Source organism: Bos javanicus, chromosome 6 (genome assembly GCF_032452875.1).
Source record: "Bos javanicus breed banteng chromosome 6, ARS-OSU_banteng_1.0, whole genome shotgun sequence".
In the NCBI taxonomy this organism is placed as follows: domain Eukaryota; kingdom Metazoa; phylum Chordata; class Mammalia; order Artiodactyla; family Bovidae; genus Bos; species Bos javanicus.
In genome coordinates, this window is record NC_083873.1 from 7,171,267 (window position 1) to 7,189,526 (window position 18,260).

Sequence of the window (18,260 nt, forward strand, 5' to 3'; positions counted from 1 at the left end):
CCTTCACCTCCCATGCAACCTTCACTAAGTCACTGACCTGTTCCAAACGTCTTCCGTAAAACTGGAACAGTAATGCACCTACCTCACAGAAAATGAAAATGGGAAAACGCTTTTCTGGATGACTAAATGGAAGATGTAACTGCCTACATAAAAATGCAAGTTCTTTGGAAACAATCTCCAAGTTTATGATAACACAATTTAACAGTGTTTTGCTACTGACATAATCAGTTCAATCTTCAGTGAATTAAAGTTTGAGAAACCTTGAGGGAAATTATAAAGAGTTAAAATTCTAAAAGAATCAGCAGCAGCTCTAATGAGACAATGGATGTCCAGCCTGCCTCTTGTTGATGTTTATCTGCATTTTACATAGATCAACATTCTCTCAAGGAAGAGGTTCTGTTGCTTGTGTTCACCGAGACAAAGCCTACTATTGCTTTCAGTTCAGTTCGGTTCAGTCGTTCAGTCGTGTCGGACTCTTTTCGACCCCATGAATCGCAGCACGCCAGGCCTCCTTGTCCATCACCAACTCCCGGAGTTCACTCAGACTCACGTCCATCGAGTCGGTGATGGTCTAGCTCAAAGATGCAAATATACTTTCGGGGTTTTGATTCTGGAAATTATCCTATCTGGTTCTACACCATTTTGACATCAATGTAGTTGTTGATTTTCCACCACGAGTAGTATAAAAGGAAAGATACAGCCTAGAGGCAGCAATGTATTTTAGATCAAGTGTGGCTGTGAATTCCATTTTCTCACACTGCTCCACCCAGTGAAATACTTCATGCTCTGTGTACTGGTGGGACAGAATGAAGCAAACTGTTTTGAAACTTTTATCTTTAATTAATTTTTACTATTGGAGGAAAGTTATGACCAACCTAGATAGCATATTCAAAAGCAGAGACATTACTTTGCCAACAAAGATTTGTCTAGTCAAGGCTATGGTTTTTCCTGTGGTCATGTATGGATGTGAGAGTTGGACTGTGAAGAAGGCTGAGCACCGAAGAATTGATGCTTTTGAACTGTAGTGTTGGAGAAGACTCTTGAGAGTCCCTTGGACTGCAAGGAGATCCAACCAGTCCATTCTGAAGGAGATCAGCCCTGGGATGTCTTTGGAAGGAATGATGCTAAAGCTGAAACTCCAGTACTTTGGCCACCTCATGCGAAGAGTTGATTCATTGGAAAAGACTCTGATGCTGGGAGGGACTGGGGGCAGGAGGAAAAGGGGACGACAGAGGATGAGATGGCTGGATGGCATCACTGACTCGATGGACATGAGTTTGAGTGAACTCCGGGAGTTGGTGATGGACAGGGAGGCCTGGTGTGCTGCGATTCATGGGGTCGCAAAGAGTCCGACACGACTGAGCGACTGATCTGATCTGATTGTATTTTCTTTCTTTTCAATTTAGAAAGATAATAAGAGAAAGAATCACAGGGGAAACTATGTTTCTATCTCAGTGTTTTGAACAAAGCAATCTATTGAATCTTTGACATTTTTGAGAAACCACCCACATGATTTAAAAAAAAAAAGTTTGCTTCTTCTTGAGGCTCATTTAAAGGAACTTCAAATACAAGGAAATGCATGACAATTTTCTTTTGATTCCTGCAATTCAGTGGGGCTCATTTAATGTTAGAATGCCAGTAAAGATTTTTGCTGCCCAGCAGAAGCACAGAACCCAGATCAGATGGTCTTGATTACCTGTGACACTGACAGTACGTGTAAGAACAGGCGCTGTATTTTGGAGCACACTGCTCTTACTGTGAAGCTTTGGACAACTTTTTTTAAAACTTTCTATGTTGTACTGGGGTATAGCTGATTAACAACATTGTGATACTTTCAGGTAAACAGTGAGGGAACTCAGCCATCCATATACATGTATCCATGGGCTTTTCCAGTGGCTTAGTTGTAAAGAATCTACCTGCCATGCAGGAGACAAAGGAGACATGGGTTCAGTCCCTGGGTGGAGAAGATCCCCTGGAGGAGGAAATGGAAACCCACTCCAGTATTCTTGCCTGAAAAAATCCCATGGACAGAGGAGCCTGGTGGGCTACAGTCCCATATGGTGGCATAGAGTTGGAAATGACTGAGCACATTGTCCCCCAAACTCCCCTTCCATCCAAGCTGCCACATAACATTGAGCAGAGTTCCATGTGCCATGCAGTAGGACCTTGTTGGTTATCATTTTAAATATAGCAGTGTGGACATGTCTATCCCAAGTTCCCTAACTATCCCTTCCCTGCATTCTGCCCCCTGGCAACCATAAGTTTGTTCTCTAAGTCTGTGAGTCTAGGATAACGTTTAAGTGAGGATTCTTCCTCCGTTATCTTCTTTGTGAAAGAGATTCAAACTCCTTTGATCTAAGTTCAGATTTCACCCTGGGGCCACTGGTTGTTGCTGGGGATGGCCAGCGGTAGATGCAAGGAAGAGGCATTGTGCAAAGGCACAGGGGGGTTGGGTTTGGGTGCAAAGGAAGAGAGACACAGATAAGTGATCGGTGCACAACAAGGCATGTTTGTTCACACATCAGATTTTTGTTATTGAGGGAGTACCGCTTCTTAGTACTTCTTAGAAGAAAAGTACCACTATTAGTCAGGATCCAATCAGGAAAACAGGGTCCACACCAGGTGGCTCAATAGGAGGAATTTAACATAGGGGCCTGTTACAAAGGTCATGAAATCTGGGGCCACCACGACTTTCTGCCCAGAGTGTCTTTACCATCAGGCTGTTTCTTTCACTTAGGGAAGAATTAAGTAAAAACAGATATTTTCCAGTTGTTTCTTTCTTAAGAGTATTATTTTTCCCACTAAATCTTTAAAATATGCTTAACAGTTATTCTAAAACCCTTTCCTTATTTACTTTTCCTCATATGCAAATCAGACTCTGAAAAATACCTTCAAAAATGCAAAAATCAACAATACAGATCATAGAAATAAAAAATGAAAAAAAAAATCTTTAAAATACTAATCACTCTACACCCAGGGATAATAATTTCAAATCTTTGGTTGAAAAGTTTATAGGAAAATCTTACAGCAGTATACAGTCTTGTTGCTAGCTTTTATCCTCCAATGAACATTTTTTTTTCCTACTTCATTAAATATTCTTCAGAAACTTTCCTTTTGGTGGATTCAATATATTCCAAGTCTAAATTTCTTTACCATTTTCCTGCTGTTGGAAATTGAGTTTATTTCCAACCATGCAATTTTAAATAAAGCTAAAATATAATATTCTTATAAATAAGTTTTTGGGTTTTTTTTCGCTTCTTTGATTATTTCCAAAACTAAGAGAAGTCCTACCCTCTTTTTGTCTCTTCTTAATTTGTGAGAGGGGGAAAAAAGTCAGGTCTAATTATGACTTGAATATGAGTAGTGCTAAATGACATGGTTTCTTAGAAATTAAAGAAAATTATAACTTTAAAATAAAATTATATATAAAAAATAACCAATTCCAGAAACCTATAAAGTTTTCATGCCCTTTAGTCCCCTCAATGTTCTGTTCATGTTCTCTCTGTTTTCCTCTTAATGAACATAATTTTCTACAGTGTCATCCTTCAAGAAAAAGATTCGGATTCTCTTACATAGATTTTCTACTTTATTCAGTTACTGTAATTGGAGGCAATATTATTTTCTACTATTTCAATAAACTGTACTTCAGCTGAATAACAGGCTTGGACATATATTTTTATAGTTAATATTGTTTCTATGGGAAAATGTATTCAGAGATTCAAATACATATTTAAAAATAAAATTTAACAACACAATTTGCTTACAGGTAAAGGACGTTCAGTATTTCAAAAAGTAAAACATATTTGGTTAACCTCGTTTCATTATTCACATATTACCAAATACCATTGTACTTTGATATATAGTTCATCAGGTCACATATGAAAATCTCTTTTCTAAGAAATGTGTGTGTGCATTAACTCTTAGATATGGTAGATTCTTTGAAGGATTTAGGCACTTGGAATTACTAGCTGACCCTTAAGTTGGTTTCCAGAAGGAGACTATAAACTGTGTCAATGACGATCCTGAGCAAATTTTGCACAATAGCACAGGCATCACTGTTGTTACTGTCTTGCTTTATTTTCTTTTCATAACATTTATCACTTGGTTTATAATATATTTATATGTTTTTATTTTAAATTCCATCCTTCATGAGAGTATTAGCGTCATGAGAGCAGGTCATTTCTTTCATTCTCTGCTTTATTCACTGTCTTGTATATAGTAGGTGCTCAATTAATGCCTTATTTGAATGAATGACTATTGTGTGAATAAAATGTGAAGATTGTTTCAGATCTGATACAACAGAAATAACATACAAAATATTGAAAATTTTGTAAATAAGCCCAATTTTAAAAATTGCTAGTGTCATATTTTTATTATCCTCCAAAGTATTTGTGAGTTGTTTTGGTTTATGGATATGTTCACTTGTGTCATATTTTAAATTACACATATAAATAATATCTTGAAATACTGAGTGTGTCAAATCTTGAGCTGTGTCTGTACAGAAAAGAAGTGTGAATCTCAAAGCCTACGTTACAAAACATGTATCTTTTTCTTTCCAAGTAAATTAAAAAATTTTGTCTTAAAAAAATGTGAAATAGACCTAACTCTTTAAACCAAGCAGCATTGCTGATGATTTTAGAATGTGGTTGCCCTGACCTTCATGGAAAGTCACAAATATGTTTTCCATTTAATACAGACTTCATTTGCTTTATTCTTAATAAGTAAGTTAACTGTCCCACACCATAAAAATTACCCTTAGACAAAGGGTACTTTGTCTTCTTAAAGTAAGAATTCTGAAGCTAAGAATTCTCAACGATTCAAAGATAAACGTTAGTCTTTATGGAGGGGCAAGGCTATAAAGAAATAATAAGATGACCAGGGTCAAATTTAGTCTGGCTTTTTTCCCCCAGCAACTCTTAGGCATTCGTCATAGTGCTTAACAGAAGTTCCCAAAGGTAAATGAGGGAATGGAATTAGAATAGATTTTAAACAAATGTTTATTAAGATCCACAACTGTATTCACTATTGGTAACTGGAACTTCAAAGCAGAGTAATGAATTTAAATACATAGTAACAGAAAAAAATTTTTTTTAATTTATAGAAGGAACAAGTTAGGTTGGAAAGAATCATTACCATCAGTCAGTCTTAGAATTGGAGCCTTTATATTATGCATGCCTGAGAGGCAAACTGGTTAATATATCTATGGCCTGCACATTTCCAGTATATCTCTTTTCTCTCTCTTTTCCATTCTACCCTTCATTTTTCAGACCCCTTCCATCTCTCCCAACACAGTCACCCCACACATTCATTCACATGCACAAGTCTGTCTTTGGTATGGAGCATCTTAGGTTTATTGGTAACTCATCTTACTAATGGACCCAGTTACAATGATCTCATTAGAAAAGTTAAAACAACAGCTGTCTATTACCACAGAAATGTGTGCAAATGATTAAAAAAGTAATTCCCTTTTCTTCTTCTAAATTGCATAGACTGTAATGAAAGCAATTACTTTTGCCATTTCCTGTGTTATCAGAATGTTCATATCACTGCAGAAGTAAGAAAAGTTTTTCTATTTAGTTTGGCCTCTGCAATCACAACAAAAGGTATTTATATAAAAGGCCAGAAAACCATCAAGAAATTTTACTATTTCAATAATCCCAATGCTATCAAATCTATCCTAAGAAAATATTCTAAAATAGTGAAAATTATGAATACAAGCATGGCTGCAAGCAACAAAATGAATTCAAGGTAAATTAAGCAAGTAGGCGAATTTGTTGAAAAGATAAGTCATAAATTTAATGGCACATTTGTAAAACAGCTTCAGGAACAGATAGGAGCTAAGAAACAACCCTAGAGTGGGTCAGAGCTACAGGAATTCCTAGAGATCTCTTATCATTGTGCTACCACTGGAATTAATCAGCTCTAACTACATTTTCTTTCTTGATTTTTACATGCTTAAGATTCAAAAAGTAAAGAAAAAAGAGGACTAATTAAAATCAGAAATGAAAGGGAGATATTACAACTGATACCACCGAAATACAAAGGATCATAAGAGACTACTATAAACAGTAGCATGCCAACAAATTGGACAACGTAGAAGAAATGGAAGAATTTCTAAAAAACATACAACCTATCAAGACTGAATCATAGTGGAAGAGAAAATCTAAACAGCCCAATTAACTGGTAAAGAAACTGAGTCAGGAATTAAAAACCTCCCAGCAAACCAAAGTTTAAAACTTCACTGATGAATTCTACTAAACATTCAAAAGAGAATTAAACCAATCCCTCTCAAACTCTTCAAAAACAGAAAAGGAGAAAACTCTTTCAAACTCATTTAAAGAGGTCAGCATTACCCTGATACCAACACCAGACAGGATACCGAAGGAAAGAAATTATAGGTCAATATTATTGATGGATCAGAGAAGACAATGGCACCCCACTCCAGTACTCTTGCCTGGAAAATCCCATGGACGGAGGAGCCTGGTGGGCTGCAGTCCATTGGGTCGCTACGAGTTGGACATGACTGAGTGATTTCACTTTCACTTTTCACTTTCATGCATTGGAGAAGGAAATGGCAACCCACTCCAGTGTTCTTGCATGGAGAATCCCAGGGACGGGGAGCCTGGTGGGCTGCCGTCTACGGGGTCGAATAGAGTTGGACACGACTGAAGTGACTTAGCAGCAGCAGCATTATTGATGGATGTAGATGCAAAAATCTTCAACAAAATATTAGCAAACTGATTTCAACAATACATTTTAAGGATCATACACCATGATCAAGCAGGATTTTTTCCAGGGGTGTAAGTATCATTCATTATCTGCAATGAAGTCAATGTGATATACCGCATTAACAAAATGAAGAATAAAAATTATGATTATCTAAACTGAAACAACAACAAAAAAAGCATTTGACAAAAGTCAACATCCATGTACAAAAAAAATCTCTAAACAAATGAGAATAGAAGGAATGTACCTCAACATAATAAAGGCTGTACATGACAAACCCACAGCTAACATCACCAGTTCAGTTCAGTTGCTCAGTCGTGTCTGACACTTTGCGACCCCATGAATCGCAGCACACCAGGCATCCCTGTCCATCACCAACTCATGGAGCTCACCCAAACTCATGTCCATCAAGTCAGTGATGCCATCCAGCCATCTCATCCTCTGTCGTCCCCTTCTCCTCCTGCCCCCAATCTCTCCCAGCATCAGGGTCTTTTCAAATGAGTCAGCTCTTCACATGAGGTGGCCAAAGTATTGGAGTTTCAGCTTCAACATCAGTCCTTCCAATGAACACCCAGGACTGATCTCCTTTAGGATGGACTGGTTGGATCTCCTTGCAGTCCAAGGGACTCTCAAGAGTCTTCTCCAACACCACAGTTCAAAAGCATCAATTCTTCAGTGCTCAGCTTTCTTCACAGTCCAACTCTCACATCCATACATGACCACTGGAAAAATGAGAGCCTTGACTAGATGGACCTTTAACATCATACTCAATGGTGAAAAGCTGAAAGTCTTTCCTCTAAGATGAGAAACAAGACAAAGGTGTTCACTGTCACCAGTTATTTTCAACACAGTATAGGAAATCCTACACAGAGTAATTAGGTGAGAAAAAGAAATAAAAGACATCCAAATCGGAAAGGAAGAAGTAAACCTGTCACTTGCACATGACAAGATGTTATACACAAAAAGCCCTAAAGATGCCATCAAAAACTGTTAGAGCTAATAAACAAAATCAGTAAAGCTGCAGGATATAAAATCAATATGCAAAAATTTGGTGTGTTCCTGTACACAAATAAACAAACATAAAGAGAAATAAAGAAAACAATCTCATTTATATCAAAAAGAACAAAGTTCTCAGGAACAAATTTAACCAAGAAGGTGAAAAGCTTACATATTGAAAACTAGGGAATTTCCTGGCAGTCCAGTGGTTAAGACGCAGCACTTTCAATGTGGGGGCCTGTGTTTGATTGAAATAGATGAAAACAACAGAATGGGAAAGACTAGAGATCTCTTCAAGAAAATTAGGAATACCAAGGGAAGTTTTCATGCAAAGATGGGCAAAATAAAGGCCAGAAATGGTATAGACCTAACAGAAGCATAAGATATTAAGAAGAGGTGGCAAGAATACACAGAAGAACAATACAAAAAAGATCTTCATGACCCAGATAACCACAATGGTGTGATCACTCACCTAGAGCCAGACATCCTGGAATACAAAGTCAGGTGGGCCTTGGGAAGCATCACTATGAACAAAGCTAGTGGAGGTGATAGAATTCCAGTTGAACTATTTCAAATCCTCAAAGGTGATGCTGTGAAACAATATGCCAGCAAATTTGGAAAAGTCAGCAGTGGCCACAGGACTGGAAAAGGTCAGTTTTCATTCCAATCCCAAAGAAAGGCAATGCCAAAGAATGCTCAAACTACTGCACAATTACACTCATCTCACATGCTAATAAAGTAATGCTCAAAATTCTCCAAGCCAGGCTTCAACAGTATGTGAACTGTGAACTTCCAGATGTTCAAACTGGATTTAGAAAAGGCAGAGGAATCAGAGATCAAATTGCCAACATCTGTTGTAGTTTTCAATTTTATTGGTGCTATGAAATCTAATTAAGCTTTTGAGATTTTTCTTTTTCTCTTCCAATCACACTTTTTATTGCTGTTATAAACTTTTGCCTCTACATTGGGCTTTTGCAGTTATGTGGAGTTTTCCTTTTTTTTTCCTTTCCTCTTTCTTTTTCTTCCTTTTTTAAATTTTTTAAAACCTATTATTGTTTTTTCTGCTTTTATTACTTTGCTTGCTTTTCCTACTGTTCTTTTCCCCTTGCAGTTATCTTTAATGTATATAAATCTTCTTTATCTATCTCTATTTAGCTTTGCATATCTATTCTTTCTTTCTTTTCTTTCTTACCTTTCCTCTCAACATATGTTAGTTTTGTTTTCATTGCTTTATTCCAAACTTGGCACCTTGCTTTAGTTTTGTTTTCCAGTTTGTGCTTTAGTTAGTTTTGTTCTTAAATGATAGATATAATTTTTGGTTTCCTTTGTTCGCCAGGTCACTCTATTGTACTTTATTTTTGTGGGACTGTACTTTATTTTTGTTGGACTGTTTTGATTTTGCTTATGGATGTATCTGTGTATGTGTATAGTCCATGATTTTAATTATTATTTGCTGATTATGTAACTGCCATTAGTCTGGGATTCATCTTTGGTTTCTCATTTTTGGCCATGTGTTATCTCACTTAATGACATAACAAAACACTTGTGGAATTTTGTTCCTGACCAGAGATCGAGCCCTGAATCTTTGGATTGGGAGCACTGACTCCAAGACCCTAGACTACCAGAGAACTAACCCTAGGGAGTATCAAATAGTGAGAAGTCACACAAAGGAAACCACTTGAATACATGACCCAGAATCACCCAACCACCAGTAGCACCCTGTGCAGGATGCCTCATCCAAAAAACGAACAAAACAAAAATACAAACAGAATTAGCAGCAGACAGGATTACCACCTCACTCATCCTTACAGTGGGGAAAAAAAAAACAAACAAAAAAAACTTAGCATAAATCTCACCCTATATGAAGCTTACACAAACCACTGCACCAAACTTAGGAGGGCAGAAACCAAAAGGAAGAAAGAATTCAACCTTGAAGCCTGGGAAAAGGAGACCTCAAATACAATAAATTAAAAAAAATAATAATGAAAAGGCAGAGAAATACTGCACAAATGAAGAAACAAACTTGAAACACAGAAGGCCAAATAAATGAATAGGAAACAGGCAAACTACCTGAAAAAGAATTCAGAATAAGGATGGTAAAGATGATCAAAACTCTTGAAAACAGAATGGAGAAAATGCAAGAATCAATTAACAAAGACCTAGAAGAATTAAAGAATAGACATACAGAGTCAAACAACACAATTACTGAAATTAAAAATACTCTGTTGCTGCTGCTATGTCACTTCAGTCATATCCAACTCTGTGCGACCCCATAGACGGCAGCCCACCAGGCTCCCCCGTCCCTGGGTTTCTCCAAGCAAGAACACTGGAGTGGGTGGCCATTTCCTTCCCCAATGCATGAAAGTGAAAAGTGAAAGGGAAATCGCTCAGTCGTGTCCGACTCTTCACGACCCCATGGACTGCAGCCCACCAGGCTCCTCCGTCCATGGGATTTTCCAGGCAAGAGTACTGGAGTGGGGTGCCATTGCCTCCTCCCAAAAATACTCTACAAGGAATCAATAGCAGAATATCTGAAGCAGAAGAATGAATCAGTGAGATGGAAGATAAAATGGTGGAAATAGCTTCTGAAAAGCAGAATAAAGTAAAAAGAATGAAAAGAACTGAGGATAGTCTCAGAGACCTCTGGGACAATATCAAACACACCAACATTTGAATTATAGGGGTCCCAGAAGAAGAGAAAAAGAAAGGGTATGAGCAAATTTTTGAAGAGACTATAGTTGAAAATTTCCCCAACATGAAAAAGGAAATAGTCAATCAAGTCCAAGAGGTGCAAAGAGTCCCATACAGAATAAACCCAAGGAGAAACATGCCACAAGACATATACTAATCAAACTAACAAACATTAAACACAAATAAAGAATATTAAAGCAGCAATGGAAAAGCACAAGTAACATACAAGAGAGACCCCATATGTTTAACAGCTGATCTTTCAGGAGAAACTCTGCAGGCCAGAAGGGAATGGTAGGATATATATAAAGTACTGAAAGGGAAAAATCTACAACCAAGATTACTCTATCTGGAAAGGACCTCATTCAAAATTGATGGGGAAATCAAAAGCTTTTCAGACAAGCAAAGTTAAGAGAATTCAGTACCACCAAACTAACTTTACAACAAATGTTCAGTTCAGTTCAATTCAGTCGCTCAGTTGTGTATGACTCTTTGCCATCCCATGAATCGCAGCACTCCAGGCCTCCCTGTCCATCACCAACTCCCGGAGTTCACTCAAACTCATGTCCATCGAGTTGGTGATGCCATCCAGCCATTTCATCCTCTGTTATCCCCTTCTCCTTCTGCCCCCAATCCCTCCCAGCATCAGGGTCTTTTCCAATGAGTCAACTCTTTGCATGAGGTGGCCAAAGTATTGGAGTTTCAGCTTCAGCATCAGTCCTTCCAAAGAACACCCAGGACTGGTCTTCATTAGGATGGACTGGTTGGATCTCCTTGCAGTCCAAGGGACTCTCAAGAGTCTTCTCCAACACCACAGTTCAAAAGCATCAGTTCTTCAGTGCTCAGCTTTCTTCACAGTACAACTCTCACATCCATACATGACCACTGGAAAAACCATAGCCTTGACTAGACGGACCTTTGTTGGCAAAGTAATATCTCTGCTTTTCAATATGCTATCTAGGTTGGTCATAACTTTCCTTCCAAGGAGTAAATGCCTTTTAATTTCATGGCAGCAATCACCATCTGCAGTGATTTTGGAGCCCCAAAAAATAAAGTCTGACACTGTTTCCCCATCTCTTTCCCATGAAGTGATGGGACCAGATGCCATGATCTTCGTTTTCTGAATGTTGAGCTGTAAAGCCAACTTTTTCACTCTCCACTTTCACTTTCATCAAGAGGATTTTAGTTCCTCTTCACTTTCTGCCATAAGGGTGGTGTCATCTGCATATCTGAGGTTATTGATATTTCTCCCGGCAATCTTGATTTCAGCTTGTGTTTCTTCCAGTCCAGCGTTTCTCATGATGTACTCTGCATAGAAGTTAAATAAGCAGGGTGACAATATACAGCCTTGATGTACTCCTTTTCCTATTTGGAACCAGTCTGTTGTTCCATGTCCAGTTCTAACTGTTGCTTCCTGACCTGCATATAGGTTTCTCAAGAAGCAGGTCAGGTGGTCTTGTATTCCCATCTCTTTCAGAATTTTCCACAGTTTATTGTGATCCACACAGTCAAAGGCTTTGGCATAGTCAATAAAGTAGAAATAGATGTTTCTCTGGAACTCTCTTGCTTTTTCCATGATCCAGCGGATGTTGGCAATTTGATCTCTGGTTCCTCTGCCTTTTCTAAAACAAGCTTGAGCATCTGGATGTTCACGGTTCACGTATTGCTGAAGCCTGGCTTGGAAAATTTTGAGCATTACTTTACTAGCCTGTGAGATGAGTGCAATTGTGCAGTAGTTTGAGCATTCTTTGGCATTGCCTTTCTTTGAGATTGGAATGAAAACTGACCTTTTCCAGTCCTGTGGCCACTGCTGAGTTTTCCAAATTAGCTGGCATATTGAGTACAGCACTTTCACAGCATCATTTTCCAGGATTTGAAAGAGCTCAACTGGAATTCCATCACCTCCACTAGCTTTGTTCATAGTGATGCTTTCTAAGGCCCACTTGACTTCACATTCCAGGATGTCTGGCTCTAGGTGAGTGATCACAGCATTGTGATTATCTTGGTCGTGAAGATCTTTTTTGTACAGTTCTTCTTTGTATTCTTGCCACCTCTTCTTAATATCTTCTGCTTCTGTTAGGTCCATACCATTTCTTTCCTTTATCGAGCCCATCTTTGCATGAAATGTTCCCTTGGTATCTCTAATTTTCTTGAAGAGATCTCTAGTCTTTCCCATTCTGTTGTTTTCCTCTATTTCTTTGCATTGATCGCTGAGGAAGGCTTTCTTATCTCTCCTTGCTATTCTCTCTTCTTTAATCATTAAGGAAATGCAAATCAAAACCACAGTAGGATATCTCCTTACATGTCCTAGACTGGCTATTATCAAAAGACAAGAAATAACAAGTGTCCACAAGGATGTGGAGCAAAGGGAACCCTTCTGAACTGTCGGTGAGAATGCAAATTGGTGCAGTCACTTTGAAAAAAGTATGGAGTTTTCTCAAAAGCTAAAAATATAACTACCATACCGTTCAGCAGTTCCACCTCTTGGTATTATCAGAAGAAAATGAAAATACTAATTCAGAAAGAAACACAACTCCATGTTCATTGTAACATTATTTACAACACCAAGATATGTGAACAATCTAACTGAATGGGTAAGAAGATGTGGTGTATATATATAAACAAATATGTGTGTCAAGTATGTTGAGATTGCTTAACAAATTTAAAAATGGAAAAAAAAAAACTTGCCATTTGCAACAACATGGATGGACCTTTAGGGCATTATGCTAAGTGAAATAAGTCAGAGACAAATATTCTATGATCTCTTATATGTGAAATCTAAAAAATAAACATAACAGTTCATAGATACAGAGAACCAACTGGTGATTGTCAGAAGTGGGGGTGGGGGTGGGAAGAATAGGTATTAGAGGTCAAAAGGTAAAAAAATAAAAAAGCATTACTTGTGAACTAGCCAATAGATTCTTATTATCCTAGTCTTAAAATTTCCTTATTTCTATCAACAGAAGAATCATTAATTCAAACCTGCTGAAGGCACTTAGATGTACTGAAAACATCTGATTTATAGTCTAATTCTCTGCAACATACTTTTATAACCAAAGTACAAGATTGAGTAGAGGATTATAGAAGATCCACTGCTTCAGTAATGGATTAAGCTGCTCTGTGACTACAACTTAAAATGTTTATTCTTTCAGCAAACAATTATTGAATATTTACTGTGGCCAGCTTCAGAGGTAACTGCCAAAATATAACTGTCTGTACAGAGGTGGTTACTGCACAATTGCACTCATTTCACATGCAGGCAAAATAATGCTCAAAATTCTCCAAGCTAGCCATCAATAGTGCGCGAACTGAGAATTTCCAGATGTTCAAGCTGGATTTAGAAAAGGCAGAGGAACCAGAGATCAAATTGCCAACATACGTTGGCTCACAGAAAAAGCAAGAGAATTCCAGAAAAAACATCTACTTCTGCTTTATTGACCATGCTAAAGCCTTTGACTGTACGGATCACAACAAACTGTGGAAAATTCTGAGAGATATGGGAATACCAGACCACCTCACCTATCTCCTCAGAAACCTGTATGCAGGTCAAGAAGCAACAGTTAGAACCAGATATGGAAAAATGGACAGGTTCCAAATTGGAAAAGCAGTACATCAAGGCCATATATTGTCACCCTGCTTATTATACTTATATACAGAGTACATCATGCAAAATGCCAGCTGAATGAAGCACAAGTTAGAATCAAGATTGCTGGAAGAAATATCAATAACCTCAGATATGCAAATGACACCACCCTTTTGGCAGAAAGAGAAGAGGAACTAAAGAGCCTCTTGATGAAGGAGAGTGAAAAGGTGGCTTAAAACTCAACATTCAAAAAACGAAGATGATGGCATCCAGTCTCATCACTTCATGGCAAATAGATGGGAAACAATGGAAACAGTGACAGACTTCATTTTCTTGGGCTCCAAAATCACTGCAGAAGGTGACTGCCGTCATGAAATTAAAAGACACTTGCTCCTTGGAAGAAAAGCTATGTCAAACCTAGACAGCATAGTAAAAAGCAGAGGTATTACTTTACTGACAAAGGTCCATCTAGTCAAAGCTATGGTTTTTCCAGTAGTCATGTATGGATGTGAGTTGGACCGTAAAGAAGACTGAGTGTCAAAGAATTGATGCTTTTGAACTGTGGTGGTGGAGAAGACTCTTGAGAGTCCCTTGGACTGCAAGGAGATCAAACCAGTCAATCCTAAAGGAAATCAATCCTGAATACTGATTGGAAGGACTGATGCTGAAGCTGAAGGTCCAATACTTTGTCCACCTGATGTGAAGAGCTGACTTATTAGAAAAGACCCTCGTGCTGGGAAGGACTGAAGGTAGGAGGAGAAGGGGACGACAGAGGATAAAATGGTTGGATGGCATCACTGAGTCAATGGACATGAGTTTGAGCAGGCTCCAGGAGTTGGTGATGGACAGGGAAGCCTGGCGTGCTGCAGTCCATGGGGTTGCAAAGAGTCGGACATGACTGAGCACTTAACAACACAGAGGTGGTTGTAAAGGTAAATATTTTATAATGCTCTTTGGAGCCAGGTTTATATGTTTAGTTTCTAAAGTATGTTCTTTTGTAAAAAATATGTTCAGTTCAGTTCAGTTGCTCAGTCGTGACCTGGCATGGACTGCAGCATGCCAGGCATCCCTGTCCATCGCAAACTCCTGGAGTTTACTCAGATTCATTACCCAAAGAACGTCAATGCCAAAGAATGCCAAAAAATATATAATATCAATGTAAATTTAATTTCAGTGTATGAATTATGATGTTACTGTTGTCTGAATTAGTAAAATCTCACTATGTTCTCAAAAGTGTTAATGAGGTTATTCTTGGTACAGACATACGTTGTTTCATTGCACTTTGCTTTATTGTGTTTCAAAGATACTATGGCATATATCCAGACAAAACTATAATTCAAAAAAAATAGCGGCACTATTCATAGTAGCCAAAACATGAAACCAACCAAAATGTCCAATGATAGATGAATGGATAAAGAAGATGTGGTATATATTTACAACTACTCAGCCATAAAATAAAAAAGGAAGAAAGGAAGAAAATAGTGCCCATTTGCAACAACATGGATTCAATTAGAGATTATCATACTAAGTGAAGTAAGCCAGAAAGAGAAAGACAAATAGCATATGATATCACTTATAGGTGGAACCTAAAATAGGGCACAAATGAACCTGTCTACAAAACAGAAACAGACTCACAGGCAGAGAGATCAGACTTGTGCTTGTCAAGGGAGAGGAGAAAAGGGAGAGAGTTGGCTTGGGAATTTGGGGTTGACAGGTGCAAATTATTACATTTAGAATGGATAAACACCAAGGTCCTACGGTACACCACAGGGAGCTATATCCAGTCTCCTGGGATAATCCATAATGGAAAAGAATGTTTTAAAAAGAGAATGTAGGCTATTTCATGGACGTCAGGTGTGCGGGCGCATCTGGGAACGCGGGCGGGAGGGAACCGGGAAGACCTAGCCTAAGTTCTGTGGATTTGAACCTCCGCATTTCTAACCTAAGATCTCAAAACGCATCGTGATTCCTGTCGATTGGACTGTAAATTTTATGTAGATAATCTTGGAAACAATGGTAACAAGACTGAATTGGAACGAGCTTTTGGCTATTATGGACCACTCCGAAGTGTGTGGGTTGCTAGAAACCATCCTGGCTTTGCTTTTGTTGAATCTGAAGACCCCCTAGATGCAGCTGATGCTGTCCCAGAGCTAGACGGGAGAGAACACTGTGTGGCTGCCGAGAAGGGTGGAACTATCCAACGGTGAAAAGGGAAGTCGAAATCGTGGCGCACCTCCTTCTTGGGGTCGTGGCCCTTGAGATGATTATCGGAGGAGGAGTCCTCCACCTCCACGCAGATCTCCAAGACTGAGAAGCTTCTCCCGCAGGCGGAGCAGGTCCCTTTCTAGAGATAGGAGAAGAGAAAGAACACTGTCTCGGGAGAGAAGACACAAGCCATGCTGATCTTTCTCTAGGTCTCACAGCAGATCTAGGTCAAATGAAAGGAAATAGAAGATCAGTTTGCAAGAGGAGTGGTGTACAGGAAATAACTTCATTTGACAGGAGTATGTACAGAAAATTCAAGTTTTGTTTGAGACTGCATAAGCTTGGTGCATTTTAAAAATGTTTTAGCCGTTCACATTTGTTGGTCTGTTGGAACAGTGACACACAAGGTGTAGTTCTCTATGGTTTGAAATGGGTCATATGAGGCATGTAATATCACAAATTGTTACTTTAAAATGTTCCCTTAAACAAAATTTAATTTGCTTTGAATTTTAGTCTTGCATAGGCTGATAATAAACCTCTAACTCCTGCCCAGGTAAAGTCGATGTTTAACATTATGGAAACAAAAACTGGCAAAAATTGGAAGATTTTTTTCAACATAGCTGGGATATGGTATGCAGCTGTAGTTAAGCGGTTTTTAAAAGCTGCTGTGAACTCAAAAGCTGGAGAAATTAAAGCTGCACCCTTAAACTGGATTAGAGGTTTAAAAATTCCACTAGTCTTCACACTGGACAAAAGGTTGTCCAGTTGGTGTAGAATCTAAGAAGTTTCAAGGAAGTTAGTTTACCTTTGCTTTAGGTTGTAAGTTCCTTCTGTGATTGCTGTAGAAGAATACATAGCTCTTTGTAGCATTCTTTATTTGGAAATTTGAGACTACTCAAAATACCCTATGTCCTGCCAGTTTAAGGGTGCATTGTAGAGCTGAACTGAGTTACAGTGCAAGATTCTTTTTTCATGCTGTCATTTGTAATAAGTTTTGTGAGAATCCTTGGGATTAAAGTTTTGGTTACAAAAAAAAAAAAAAAGAGAGAGAGAATGTATATATGTGTAAAACTGAGTCACTCTACTGAGTTTTGCTCAATGCTGCAAATCAACTATGTGTCAACAAAAAAGGGAAAAAAAATAAGGTGGTTCCACTGTGAACCTGTAAGATTAACAGAGAAGAAAAGTCTGGCAATACCAAGAATGTCAAGCACATAGGAAAACAAACTCTCAAGTACAGCTGGTGGGAGTATAACTTTGTATAATCATTTTGGAGAGCATCTGGCAATGTTTAGTATAATTAAAGAGGCACATACACTGCTTCCCAGGAATTTCACTTCTAGATATATACTCTGAAGAAATTATCACCAATGTGTACAAGGAAATATGTTCAGGATGTATACAAGATTATTTTCTGTAATAGCAAAAAAAATTGTACTAAATGTAGAAGAAATGAATGAATAATATATGTGTATATATGTGTGTATAATAAAATATATATCATCTTTAAACACAAATAAAACACTAAAAAATAAATCAAGGGATTTCCCTAATGATCCAGTGATTAAGAATCTGCCTTCCAATGCAGGAGACACAGGTTTGATCCCTGGTCCGAGAGTTAAGAGCCCACATACTTCGAGGCAACTAAGTCTGACTGCTGGAAATAGAAGCCTGCACCCCAAAGAAAGGTCCTACATGCCACAACTAAGACCTGATGCAGATAAATAAATAAATGTTAAAAATAAAGTAAAAGCTAGAAATGATTAAGTGTAGTATGGAAGGAACGTAGAAAGCCAAGACAGGCCAAAAGTGAAGCCTCTTGCATTGACCACTTAGCCACGCTGTGAATGCAAAGGAAAAGTTCTTGAAGGAAATTAGTCATGTGTGTGTGTGTGTGTGTGTGCGTGTTTTCCTTCACTCTTTTAGAGAGGTGTCTGGGCATGCCTCTGTGATACGTTACTTCAGTCATGTCTGACTCTTTACAACCCTACAGACCATAGCCCGCCAGGCTCTTCTGTCCATCGGATTCTCCAGGCAAGAATGCTGGAGTGAGTTACTGTGT

At 38.3% G+C, this 18,260-nt stretch overlaps 1 pseudogene; it reads left to right on the forward strand.

Annotated features, from left to right (window-relative positions):
* The window catches only part of LOC133250031 (serine/arginine-rich splicing factor 3-like), a 60,237-nt pseudogene extending 43,615 nt beyond the window's left edge, over positions 1–16,622 (forward strand).
* The last annotated feature ends 1,638 nt before the right edge of the window (positions 16,623–18,260 follow it).